We start from the raw sequence: 13882 nt of genomic DNA, 5'->3' as shown, positions 1-13882 counted from the left end.
TTTGCTCTTGGTAATGGTTCTTCTGTTTAAATGAATGTCTATGTTTTGTGAAAGTTCTCATATATTTGCACCGATTGAGGCTCCCGAGAAGATGCACCAATAATCAGAGCAGTCTGAGTTCTACTGGCAGTTCTGTTGTCCTTTGTCACTGCATTTTAGTTTCACTACTTGCATGAAACCAAGGGTATCTTTTGCTCCAGTGGGTGATAAGCACATTGAAATATTGTAATAACCAGGAGTGCAAAGGCAGTTTTTTGTCAGCAGTAGTATGAGTTCAGAGAATTGAGTGTAACTTTTTGTAATGCATTACAATTCATTCTTGTTCCAACTAGCTTGTCATTGCAGATGGCAGGTATCCAGTCCTGCTTGAACAGGCAGTTTGTGCAGTTAGAATTTGGATTTTAATGCAAGTCTGAGATCTGTAGAAATCCCACATTGGGTTCTGTGCACATACTTAGCCTTCATCTTCTGTTGTCTTAAACACTGTAGTGCTGTTGGCTGCTGGTCAGGCTTGGCAGAAGATTTTAGAGGAAAGCCCAGGTGATAATAACCACCTTGGTAGGTATGTAGCTGGCACTAATTCCTTGGCTATTTTAGTTGAAGTCCTGGCAGAGAAAAATTAATCTAAACCATTGGCCTTGCTGATTCTGATCTATCTGGCCTGATCACTGGAATAATCATGGGGTCATAATGACATTGTCTAGGTGACTCAGATTAGGTCATTCTCCTTTGTTGAGGAAGCCACTTGGACAAGTGCATCTTCATATCAAATGCTTGTCTCCTTGGGCAGGCCAGGGGAATCTCTTCACCAGCCCAGTGGTCATGGACAGCCCTTGCCTTTTAATGGAAGTGTGGCTGTGTACATCTGCAGGCTTTCTTCCCTGTGCGTTGTTTGATGAGGAACGGGCAGTGCTTGCACCCCAAACCCGTGGGAAATACACGCTCAGTTGAGGTTTGAGATACACACGACCACCACAATGGTTGGCAGAAATTGCTTATCTGTTCGTATCTGATGTGCAGCTCTGAAAAACTTCTACCTTGACATCATACAGCAGAGAGCAGTGGAAAAGAAGCAAGATGTATCTGCCGGAATAGATAACTTTCTTTTGTTCCTGACTTTGTGTTGGGTACATAAAGATGGCGTTGAGTCAGGATGAGCTAGAAATGTGGCTGCGTTTCTCCTGGTGGGAGCTGAATCTCCTGACACTGGGGGGCAGCACGACTCAGCTGTGTGGCCATGCCGCAGCACAAGGGTTCCTTCCTGGGAAACGACGTCGTGAGTTTGTAAGGAAAGCTCCAGGCAGTGAGGAGTGAGTGGCTGCACTGGTGTGACTCACGTCTCTAACATAGTTTGAGAATACATGAGAAACCTGATACTGATCTTAACGAAAATTGCCCATTTCTGTGGTTCTGCCACAAGTGCTCCTTCCTAGGCTGCCGAGTTAAATCTGCTCTTTAGAAAACTTAAGTTTATCCAGCATAACTTCTCTGGTGCAGTTCCACGTTCCTCAAAGCCTGAGTATCTCCATTCCTGTGCTTCCCATTCCAATGCCTTGGCCTGAATTTCGAACATGGAGTTGGTTTCTTCCCACTCTGCTTCTGTTGCTGTGCTCCTCTCTGTGCCCAGTGTTCTGGCCCTGCCTGTGTCCACTTGCTGCTTTCTTCCATGTTTGACTCAGTGGCTTCTCATGCTGCTTGCAGTGCCAGGGCTGTCGTGTCTGGTTGCATGAGCTCCTGCATGTCCTCTGCATGGCTTTGGCTTCTGGAGGTCTCTTGGAAAGGTTTGTGCCTTTAAGCTGAACCCCTGGCTGCTGCTGGCTCTCCAGAGTCACATAGCAGTGTGAGCCTTGATGGGAAGACGTTCAAGAAAACTGCTCACAATAAGGGTTGCTTCCTGCTGTAATTTTCCTTTCCCTTCCTTTTGTTTGTTCATCTTCCTTCAATTGAGATCAGCTTAGATGGCAACTCTGAACAGCAAGGAAGCAAAATTCTGTGTTGTTTGAGGAAAGCACAACAATACCCAGCCTACAGCAAGGAGCTCTCGGCAGAAGGGCAGCTTTTCTTGGTGATAGTTTCTGTTTTTAGGCTGCCCATGTTATTAATACACTGCTGTCCAGGGAGATGTACGTAAGCAGAAATTCAGACACCTGATACTTGCCAAACATATTTTCCGTAGCAAGTGGACAGATGTGCTGTGTCATGAGTTATGTCCCAGCCCCTGCACTGATTTTTATTTCTCATTTTTTCAGTAATTTGTTTGTTCATCTTGGACAAACACAAACCTCCTGGCCACTGATTTTAGGGCAGGCTCCAAGTTGTTTTTACTGGGATTCTGGGACTGTTGGGGCTGTGGTTTCAAGGCATGACTTGCAAGTTCTCTGCCTTTCAGTTATGAATTATTGTGGAGCTGTTTTGCTGAACACTCATGTATGTATTACTGTTTGCAAACTTGAGAAACTTAGGTGCTAGCCAAGCCTGCTAATTTACACTCATTTAGTACAAATTCTCTGTTTTGGAGGAGGGAGCAGGGTTTAAGAGTGTTCACCATTTCCTGGTACAAGAAATACTGGAAATAAAAGAAGAATGGGGGGTAGGGAGGGTGGAGGAGAAAAGTAGAATTGGCTGCAAGACAGAAGGGAGAAAGGAATGATGAAGGCAATGCTCACCTCTCAAGACGAAGATACTGGTGAATGTGGCAGGGTTAGACTGCTCAAAATTCAAGATGAAGTTTTATGTTTTCCTACTAATTTTGCATGTTGGATGTGCTGTGGGATGCCCAGGCTGCACGGAGCATAAGGAGTGTGCTGCCATCACAGTCCAAGTGCTGGTACTTGCTCATGAGCCAAGTGAAGGAGGAGAGCAGGCTGGGCAAGTGACACATGCTCTTGCCAGTACCAAGCCTGTTTGCTTGCATACCTGGCTTTGGAAATGGCTGCAGCCCTGGGGAGCAAGGTTAAAACCTGTCTGCAAATGGCTCATGGTGCAAGGGAGGACTTAGGCATGGCTCTGAAGGGTGACATGCTCTCCTCTCCAACTAACCAGTGAGGCAGAGGGGAGCTCCAGCAAATTCCCCTCTCCCAGCTTTCCCTTCAGAGTGCTGGGGAATTTGGCTCTCATTTTGCAGTGTGATGCAGCCAGCTGGGGTGGGCTGTGCTGTGTGAGGTGTTGTGCACATCCCTGCCCTGGGCAGGGTGCTGCAGGTGAAAGCTAGGTGAGCAGGTAACAGGAGTACAGTGAATGTGATCTCCATTACATGTTTTCCAGGAATATCCACAAATCCTCTTGGACCAGACTCCTTCATTGTCCAAGATGCTCTTCAAATACATCTTTTTTTTCCTGACTTTTCCATCTAACTCCCAGATTCTTGAAATGTCTAACTCTAGGCAGCAATAATCTGCACTTAGCCAGAGATGTGCTGGGGACCACCCCAGGGTGCTGCTGGAACAGTGGGGAGGACATTCTGTGTGTCAGGCTGCTGCTGGCACTGCTAATGCAGGCACATTCCTCCCTGCCCAAGGGCAGCAGCTGTCAGAGCAAGCTGGGGAAAGGGTTAACTGTGTGAGTGAGAATTCCTAAAGTGAAACGCTTTCTTCCATGCAGGGTGCAGCAAGGCCTCTCATCACTTCTGACACCCAGCATTAATTAAGCATATGACAGGAAGAGAGATCTTGGCTGTCCTGAGAGGCTTGGAGTAGTTACACACCTGTGTGTCTGTGGCCAGTAACCACAGGTTCTCCTGTGCTGGGAAAGGAAAAGCTGCAGAGAAACTCCTACATAAATATTGGCTCTGATCAGGGAAGAAAATGCTGGTTTTTGATAGTCCTCCAACGTGTTGTTGAAGAGAGGCAGAACTGTGAGGACTAACTCTGCGGGTCTTTGAGATAGCGAGGTGGAGTCTGCAGTGGCACTGGAGCCGCTTCCTTTCCCTGTCTCTCCATTTGATACTTCACGTGAAGAGTGGGGCTTGGCCTGGATTTGAAACTTGTTGTTTTAAAGAACAGGAAGGAAAGAAACAAATCTCATTTTTATGATAGTGATTTTGGAAAGGCCTGTTCTTTTCTGTGTGTTTTTCCAGTGCTGACTGAGGGGAGCCTTGGTGAGCAGGTGCAGTTGTGGAAATCGGGCTGCTTGCTCTGCAGTGAGGCATTGCTGCCAGTTTCCCACAAGGGCTTGCACAAACTCCCAGTTTGCTTGTGTATTGTTCTTCTAAAAACAAGCAGGGAAGTAGAGTTACTTCTGTCAGGCTGGCTTTGTAAGGCTGAGAGCGTTGCAGCATTTTGAGGGTGAAGGCAGGACTTGTCTCTTTGCTGTGTTTGCTCAGTTACTGTTTCTCACACAAGGCAGCTGTGCAGTGGGGAGTGAGCAGGGTCTGTGCCAGCTGTGCAGCAGCAGCAAAGCTGCTTTGTCGCCTGCACTATTTTTATTTCTGTTGATGTGAGAGCTGGAAGGGCTCTGGTGTGATTTTCTGGTGCTGGCCTGCATTTGCAGGTCTGCCTGTTAGAAGAGGGTTGGGTTAATCTGCCCAGAGGTGATGGCAGAGGGAATGTAAGACAAATCTATAAAGTTTTCCTTCAGCTATCCCACACAAAGACATGCTGTTTGTGGTTTATTAACAGGGCAGTGCTAAAAGTGTGTTCTATTGAACTGTATCCTTAAAAACAAATTCCAGGTTGGAACTGCTGGAGCTTTGTGATTGGTCTGGCAGAAGCTATGCAAGTGCAAAGGACTAGCTTCAAAGGCAGTATGGGTTCCTCTAAGGCAAATATGTCTGTTGGTGTAATGTCAGTGCAGCTCCATCAGATGAATCATAGCCTAAGTTTTTATCCTGAGAACTACTACCTCATCTTTTTTCTCCCATCAGCTCATAATTTTACAGGATTAAATCCTGCTTGTTAATATATAGTACAGAATCAACCAGTTGGTTGTTAAGACTCATTTGGAGTTAGTGATTTGGGCACTTGGGCTTGGGTGGGTGGCCAGTGTATATTTGCTGTGTTGCCATTCAATGTCAGCCCTCCCATTGCATTCTGTAAGAGCTTCCATTAATTTCAGTAGAAATCTGTATTTGGAGTGAAGGTTGACCCAATCTTTAAAAAGGATCTTAATCCACTTAGCCTCTATTGCAAAGCTCAGCATTTTTTCCTTGTCAGGAGCAGGCTGCATTCCTAACCTTGATGTGTCACTTTCCAGTTGGCTTAATTATTTGAGTAAGAATAAAAGGAAATGTTTTTCAAATATTAAAAGAACCCATGCTGGTAAGGTATGTGCACATGCAATGTGCAAGTATTAAAGAAAAAGGAGATATGAGCATAATTGTGTTTGGATGGTGGAAAAAAGATAAAATAGTATCAGCAGATGACTATAGAGAATAAGCACAGGAAGAGGTAAATCCATTTGAAACAGTGTAACTGGGAAACAATGAGGGAAGTGGAAATGGGGATGAAATGTCGTTTAATGTAAATTTAAGTGCAAGAAAAATAGGACTCTAGTTTGACCTGTAAATGTCTCTTCGCAGAGGCCTGAGGGCAGCCAGGAAAAATACAGTCTCTGATGCAAATATGATACCTGGTGCCCATGCCTTGGTAAGACTAGAGCTGATCTTCCAGGCTACTGCATTAAATCTAGCACAGCTCAGAAAGCATAGAAAACTGTTGCCAGTAGCCTGTGTTTAATTTCGGGGGGTTTCAGCTCAGGCTCTGGTCACAAAACAAAGAACGCCACAATTAACACTAATTGGTACTTTCCTTGATGTTTGGTCAGGGAGAATGAACCATTCCCTGCCTTCCTGCAGGCAGTCACTCCAGGTCAGGGGAAGAAGCCTGTGGGGATGTTGCATGGCTGACAGGACCTTCCTGCCAACGGGAAATCTCAAATCCAACCCAATTCACACTGCCTGAGGACTACCTGCTTTGTACAGGATGTTTCTCCTTGGGTGGCCAAATGTCTGCAAGGAGTGAACACACGTAGACGAGCCAGTGTGCACTCGATGGGCCTGCTCATTCCCCTCTAATCAAAACCTTCTGCTCTTGTGTTTTCTTTTCTGTTTGGTGACTGAAGCAAAGCTTCATGTGCCTTCACGTGGGAATTAAGTGGGTCAGTGGGATGCTTTGTTCGTGGCAGCTCTTACGTGGAAAATGTCCGATGCAAAACGCTGAAGCTTGGCAGGAAAATGCCAATTAAAGATAGCAGTGCGGAGGACATTGTGTGAGCTGAAAGTGCTCAAATCTGGGGCTGTGACAACTGCCATGTGCAAAGGGAAGAACAAGGAATTATTAAATTTCATGTTGGTCTGAAGTACTTGTGCTTTCCCTGTCTCAAGTGCATCATGAACAAGGAGTTTATTCCCTGTTTCCCAGGTAAGTGAGGAGTAGAAGAGGTGAGTCACACAGGGGACCTGTGCCAGAGTAGGATCAGCAGCACTCAGAAGTTGGGTACTTGGACTTCACCTCGTGTTGGCCCATGGTATTTGTGCCAGCAGCAGTCCAGCCTTCTCCTTATCATGGCACAAGGCTGTGCAGGTGATGTGTGCAGCAGATGTGCCAGGAGATAGCAAAAGGAGAGATCCATTGCTACATTGATTCAAGCTAAGCTGTTCTCTCCCTTAGCCATGCAAGCAGTCAAATTGGGACAGCACATAAAGGGAATATGGCTAAGTCTGCATGACACTGTGCTCAACTCTAGGAAAGCAACCCAGGGACAGCCAGGCTTTGACACTGCTGTCCTCTGCTGTTATGGGCAGCTGCATCATCATACTGTCATTCATAAATAAAAACATTTCTCCTTGAAGCACTAGACTCTCAGATTCCTGAGCAGATGTTGTGCAAAAGGGCCCTGAAGGAAAGGAGAAGAGCAGGTCATTCAGGTATAGTCAGTGTTTCTGTTGAAATAGGCCATCCATCTGCTTCCCACTAGTTTTATTGATGTGTTTTTATTTGAAAGAGCAATGTTGGTAATTGAAAGCTAGACTATCCTTACATTTCTTTATTTAAAAAAGCTTTCTGGCTTTGCTTTGCCCTTACTTAAAGCTTTACGTGCCCTTGCTGCAGATGTCCATAAGTTCATCTCTTTTTTCACCCTGCAGATGGGCTGTGCTTTGTTTTGCATGTGTATAAGCACACAGCTCCTTGTGTCCAACCAGACCTTTCTCAACAAGCAGGGAACAGAATACTTTGCAGTGGACTGATTAGAGAGATACCTGCAGCTTCACTGGGAACAGTATCCGCTCAGGAGACTTTTTGGCTGCACTGGCCTCTTTGTTTTGGAGACAGGTAAGTAAATGGAGATTTTTCAGAAATGAGAGCATAGTAAAAAGTACCTTTTTTAGGTATGTTATGGATAGAGGTACTGCCAAATGCCTGCTGCTGAGCCACTGCTAGTGAAGGCCTGGTCAAGCAGTCTTATGAGATGGCAGCAGCTCCTCCAGTGGTTACTTCAGTTTCCTTCATTTAGAGAGTCCTCTCTGCACCCCAGGATGAATCCCCAAGGGCTTCTTAGCAACAGCACAGTTGTTACCTAACCATAACTTTGGAGAAGCTGAGGTATCCCTGCAGACTGGATTCCATCCAGAAGCTTAGATCTGGTTGGCCGTGGGGTATCCTGCTGTGCGTTCACGGTGGGTTTCCATTGGGAACTGTCGCAGGCGATGGATGTGCAGCTCTGTCACAGGTGTGCCAGAACTAATGCAGAGTGATGGCCCTGGGAAAGCTGATGGATTGTGCCATGGAATCGAGAGCAGGATTAAAGAATACTGAGATTAATGTTAAGAAACCTAAAGGCCAAGAATCAGAAGAATGCTTTCACCTCCTACTTTTAAAAAGCTGGAAGAAAACTTGCAGGTTACGATGTATTTTTGACTTCTTTTCCTAATGGAAATGAGGCTTATGTGACCAGTCTGTCTGTCTGTTTCTATTCAGCTGTCAGGCTAGCCCCCTCCTTTCCCTTCTTAGTGTTTATCGGGGAGGAAACAATCTCAAGTTTCATGAGAATGGAAGAGAGAAATAATCATTGCCAGCCTCAGGGGAAAGCAGGAGGGAGCTCGGGTGTGGTGTGATCCCTTGTGATGGAGGCCTGCCCTTCCATCTGCATGGGGATACAGCCCTGGACCAACCCCACCATGCCACAGTGTCCCCTTGGAGGGGAGTGGCGCAGGACACACAGAGGAAGGTTGGGCTGCTGAGAGAGCAGGGCAGATTAGAGGGACAAAGAACACAGACCTGTGAGAAACTAGGCATCATTAGTGCTGCTGCTCATGGAACAATGTCTTGAATATAGGCATAAACTGTTCTAAGAGTCTCTGTGGGGAACAAGGAAACAGTCATGTAGTAACAGGAAAAAAAATTCCAAATATTAGAGCTGATTATGTGACAAATTTATTTATGCACAGACTTTACCTGCTTTAAAATAAAAATGTGAAGAAGATGCATAAAGGCCATGTCCACAATCTGTCAGTTGCACAAGGAAGCTTCTAGGTTTTGTGCAGTTGTTGTCCCCCAAAGTCTTGCAACGAAAAAGAGAATAAAAGTCTAATATTTTCTGTGCAAGTGTTACCTAGGAGGGAGAAAAAGAATACTTTAACCTATGCCAGCTGCATTTCTCAGCATTTCTTTACAAAGCTTTAGGCTGCCAGTGAATGTAGAATCACCAGAAGTAAGAATCTGTGAAAAAAGGGCAAACATACAATTATATCAGAAGGCAGCTTTGGGAGATTTCCAAAGTAAATGCCTCCTAGTTGTAATACTGAAGAGAATAAATTCACAGCAAATGTGTGACGCGCAATAATAAATGTGTGATACAAAGTTATTGATTTCTTACTAAAACTAAACAAAATATTGCTTATCATAATTCACCTAACTTACTACTATTCAGTTTTTATCTCATTTTCTTGCTCAAAATGAGTAAGGTATTTTGTGAAAGTATTTTGGGAACAGAGCAGGAACTATGAAGACTCTCTGAGAGAGCTTTGCCTGTAGTTCCAGCGGATCCAGATGAAGTGGAATGATTGGTTCTTTGTTAATGTACCCATGATCTCTGTCCTCAGCTACTGTTGGGAGACTGCAAACCAGGAGAAGGGCGAAACACTGGAGGAGTCCTGTTTGCAGAAGTGCCCAGCCAGGGAGGGGAAACACTGGGCACATGGGCTGTACTGAAGCAGAGCTCTACTACTGTGTCTCTACCGTGGGTCATGCTTAGCCAGTTAGGGCTCTCAGGAGATTAGCTACTGCCTGGGGGTGAGAACCATGGTAATTTCTAAAGCTGGTTTGTAATCACCTGCTTTCAGTTTACTCAGACCTGGCATCCTTTAAGCACTAATGTCCCCAGCTTTCTCTTGACATCTGTGCAGCCTGTTCCAGACTACAGTCAGCCTGTGCCGATGGCTTCATTCAAAGCAGCAGTTAGGTATTGCTCTGCAACTTGATGGCAAAAGAGAACAAGCTGGAAAATTTTGGATTATTTGGAGGGAGCTTGCCAAAAGTCATTGCTGTGCCAGAGCTGTGAGCCAAGGAGAAGGGCGTTATTGAAGTTATGAATGAAAATCGATCTTTTGTTCCACATATTGCTCTCCCACGTTATGATGGCTCAGACTGGGTGCTCATTGGGAACTGCAGTGTTATGGAGGTCAGCTGCCTTCCTCAGCACAGAGGATGAGGACAGTGGTGGTTTGAGGGGACATGGAGGTTCATTCCCCACAACCAACAGGAGAACAGCAGTCATGAGCCCAGGGAACAAAATGGCCAAATACATGTTGGTAAAGAGCTTCTGCACAGGGCATTTATTTCCCATTCTCACCTCATTTATAGAGTGGAGGTACTGCAAATTTTTCCATGGAGGAGAAAGAAGTAGTTGCTTTTAAATGCAGCTTTTTAACTAAGGCTGCAAAAACCAGACATGGAGTGGGTCTGGTGGGAGGGCAACAAAAATCATTAAGAGACTAGAGCATCTCTGTTATGAGAAAAGGCTGAGAGAATTGGAGCTGTTCAGCCTTGAGATGACAGAGGGGACCTCATCCATGTGTATAAATATCTAAAGGGGGATGTCGAGAGGATGGATCCAGGCTCTGCTCTGTGGCGCCCAGCAGCAGAAGAGGCAACGGGCAGAAACTGATGCACAGGAATTTCCGCCTGAAGAAAATGTGAGTAAGAACTTCTTCAGTGTGCAGTGACCACGCACTGGAACAGCTTGTCCAGAGACAGTGTGGACTTTCCCTGACTCCAGAGCTGTCATGGCACAACGCTGTGCCATGTGCTCTGGGAGGGCCCTGCTGGAGCAGGGAGGTCGGACCAGGTGTCCCGCTGTGCTCCGTTCAGGCTGCCGCGCTCGGTGGCTCTGTGGAGCAGCTCCTCCCGGGGCTCCGCGGAGGAGGGCGGTGCGCGGTCACAGCCCGCGGCAGCGCTGAGCCCTCACGCTCTCCGCGCGCAGCCTGGGGGACGCCTCTCAAAGCGTTTCGGCCTGTCCCCGATCGGAGCAGCAGCCGGGGGCGCGGCAGTGGTTGGGGGCCGGTCAGCGGGGGCGGGGCCGCGGCATTCCCGGGAACGCGAGTGGCATTCCCGGGAATACGAGTGGCGTTCCCGGGAACGCGCGTGTCCGCGCTCCCGGGCCCGGCTCCCGGCGGGCGGGGTCGCCATGGCGACCGGGCGCGCGGTAACGGTCCCCGCGCATGCGCACGGCGCGCGCTGACCTCACCGCGGTACCAGCGGCCGCAGGGCGGCGCCGCGCCGGCGCGCGGGGCGGGGCGGGGCGGGCACGGGCGGCGCGTGCGCGCTGGGTCCCCCATTCTTCCCGTGGTCAGCGGGGCGCGCGCGCGGCCATGGAGCGGAGCGGGCGCCGCCGCCGCCGGCACTGAGGGAGGGAGACGCGAGAGGGAGAAGGGAGCGCGTCCGCCCGGCCCCCGCCCCGCAGGTACCGCCCGCACCGCGGGGGGGGGGGAGGCCGCGGGGAGAAGCGCGGCCGGGGGGCTTTGTGTGCGGTGCCGCCGCCGCCGCCGGGTGACCGCGGGGAGCGCGGTTCGGGGCGGGGCCGACCCGTCCGCGGCACCGGCCGGGAGGAGCGCGGTGCCGGCTCTCCCAGCGGCGCGGTTCGGGGAGGGCGGTCCGGCGGGACCGGGGGTGCGGGGGCTGCCGGGGCCTGGCGCGGGGCCGCCCCTCGGCCCCCCGCCCCGGGGACGCCGAGCACCGGCCGTGCGGGAGCGGCGGTGCCGGGGCCGCATCAGAGCAGGGGGTCCCGGCGAGGGTCCCCGCTGGAACAGCCAGCTCGGCGGAGGGAGAGAGGTGCGGCCGCGCCGCGCTCTGCGAGCGGCGCGGGGCTTTGCTAACGCCTGAGGCTGCTGTGCTCCGAAAGCATCGTGTGGTTTGGGTGGGTTCAGCCCTTGTGCTTGGCCCCTTTGTGCACGTGCCGTGCTCTGCTTCGTTTGTTTCTGGCAGCATTTTTAATGGAACTTGGTTCAAAACCGTGAGTTTGTGCGAAGAGGTGGGTCGGTCATTAGACAAATCCTGCAGAAATGCTTCAGAGAGGTACTGGGTCTGAGTAAATAAAATGTAATTGTGCGTTACAGGCCGGTGTGGGCTCCGCTTAAGGTATTTTTAACGTTATATGTCTAAAGATACTGGTGAGGAAGGGAAAGGTTGCCTCCTTCCCCAATACCTGCACAGCAGCTTGAGAAGGATGTGGGAAACTGAGGTAGGATTACAGGTAGCACAGAGGCTCCCCAGGTGTGTGGGTTGTTCTGACCAATAGATTTCTCTGCCCCATGGGGACTTACTTTATAAGTCAGTGTTTAGTAAAGGAGACTAGGGTTAAGTAAAGTAGCGTGTGCCAAGCCAGTGTTAATAGGGCAGGGATGTGGTCTCCAGCCCAGCACTTGTGCCAGCATCAGAGACAAATTTGTCTTAGTCCACTTTGCTGCTGAACAGCGTAGCTCATTTCTCTGCATCTTTTGAGCAGTTGCATCTCTGCTCTTTGCTCCTCTTGATGCTCCCGGGGCACCGTTGAGGACAAATCAAAATATTGTCGCTGGACACCTTGAGACACTGATCCATCATTTAGATCAGTAGTGCTTAGATAGCTCTTGGAAAGGTGTTGGAAGTGCACGTATTTGTTTCCATGTTGAATTCTGAATTAGATTTAAGAATTTTGCAGCTGGAGAAGGGATATGTTTGACAACTTGCAATAGGAGTCAGCTTTCTCTTGAGTAAAGGACTACACCCAAGTGCAGAGTGGAACTGCAGTACTGTCATATTCAGGGTCTTCCTTGTCGTGGCAACACAGCTTGCTGTGTGGAGCAAGCCTTTGTGCTGCATTGTCAAAGTTGAGCATTTGCTTGTTTTCTCTGTTGAACCCTGTCAGTGGGACTTGGAAGTTAGGAGAGGGACAGAGGAATGACATATCACCATGGGTAATTCTCTCTGTATTTCATAGTCTCGCTTAATTTTTTTTTAACTGTTGCCAACACAAATAGATTTTTTCATACTGATGCCTGCGACATTCCTGTGAAGTCCTTAGAATTTGTCAAGTAGCTTAAAAACTTTCTGTTTCAAGAAGAAAAATGCCATGGCATTGTACATTTCAGCCTTGCTCACTTAGCTGATAACAAACTGTGTTAAAAGTGATAGAGCAGCAGATTTTGGAAGTGGAAATGTTTCTCTAGTTCACGTGATGTTCCCCAGAAGTACAGCTGGAGAGAGTGCCTCTGATTGAATGAGTTGGTCCTCCAGGCATCTTTGAAGTTCTATAGGAATCTTGAATCTATTAAGGTGTTAAGGTGTTAAGAAAACCATATATTTAAACAGCAAAAGTCAAACTGAAATAAAATTTCTCTGTTTCTCCCATATTAATTAATCCTTCTCTATCCATCAGGCAATTTGGTCAGGGAAATTGGATGTTAAGAGGATGAGAGTTGAGAGCAAGTCTGGCCACTTCTGTAGTGATTTACAACATCACAGAGGAGGATGAGGGCAAGATGGCCTCTACAGAGGAGCCCTCAACAACCTTTGTGTCAGGAACAGGTCAGAAAATGTTTCAAGAGGTTGACATTAAATGTTCAGAGGGGTAAAGTAGTGACCTTCCTTTCCTGCATGTACCTCACAATTTCAACATACACCTGGATTTCTGTGAGAGTAATGTGGCTTTGAAGCTTGTGGACTGCCATTACAGGTCTCTTCTGACCTCAGATGACTTTGGATCAGGCTCATGTGTCACCCTGAGTGTTTCATTATCTCAAGCCTTGCCTAGACTAGGGCTGGAAATCTTGTTGGCATGCCTGGATGGGGCTTGCTGCTGTTTGTGCCTCCTTGGCTGGCGGTTGTAATTGAAGCTTCTCCTGGATTCTGACAGCGCCAGCACACCTTGGAGCAGTGATTGCCAGTGCAGTGGAGAAAATGCTGGCAAGGATAGAAAGGTCTATCACCTGAGCAAATAAAATAGACTGTCCATGTCTATTAATTTCTTCAGACTGCAACTTGAGTAAACTCTAAGCAGTCTGACTGTTTTTTTCCTTGATGAAGGCTGATGTGACAGTGATGTGCAGCTTTAGCTTTACCTCACTGTTTGATGGTGTCCACCTCATGTTGTGCTTTGCTCAGTTGTTCCATTTCCATCACACTCTACAGTGTTGAAGCTTGCATTATGTGTTTCTTTAGAGCTCATTCAGTGGTTCGGATCTTGTCCATTGGACCAACCTGTTACCAGTTCCCAAAGCTATGTAAAAGCATGATGTGAGCTGTTTATGAGCTTTGCACAGTGGGATGCTGAGGAGCTGAGCACGTACATGTTCCTTGGCATTCTGCACTGCACTGGTGTCTGGTTCTGTCATACATGGGAGAGTTCACTTTCTCCTCTCTTTGGGAGCATTAGCACTCTTACACCTGGAAAAAAGGCCACACCATAAAAC

At 48.0% G+C, this 13882-nt stretch overlaps 1 protein-coding gene across 1 annotated transcript in view; it reads left to right on the top strand.

Moving 5' to 3' along the window:
- The first annotated feature begins 10750 nt into the window (after positions 1-10750).
- The window catches only part of CLASP1 (cytoplasmic linker associated protein 1), a 170058-nt gene continuing 166926 nt past the window's right edge, over positions 10751-13882 (top strand). The window contains exon 1 of the mRNA XM_053948460.1: positions 10751-10896. The gene's annotated coding sequence lies outside the window, so the exon portion shown is untranslated. The remainder of the gene's footprint in view (positions 10897-13882) is intronic.

Source organism: Vidua chalybeata, chromosome 7 (genome assembly GCF_026979565.1).
Source record: "Vidua chalybeata isolate OUT-0048 chromosome 7, bVidCha1 merged haplotype, whole genome shotgun sequence".
Lineage (NCBI taxonomy): Eukaryota > Metazoa > Chordata > Aves > Passeriformes > Viduidae > Vidua > Vidua chalybeata.
This window is presented reverse-complemented; position numbering and strand designations above follow the sequence as displayed.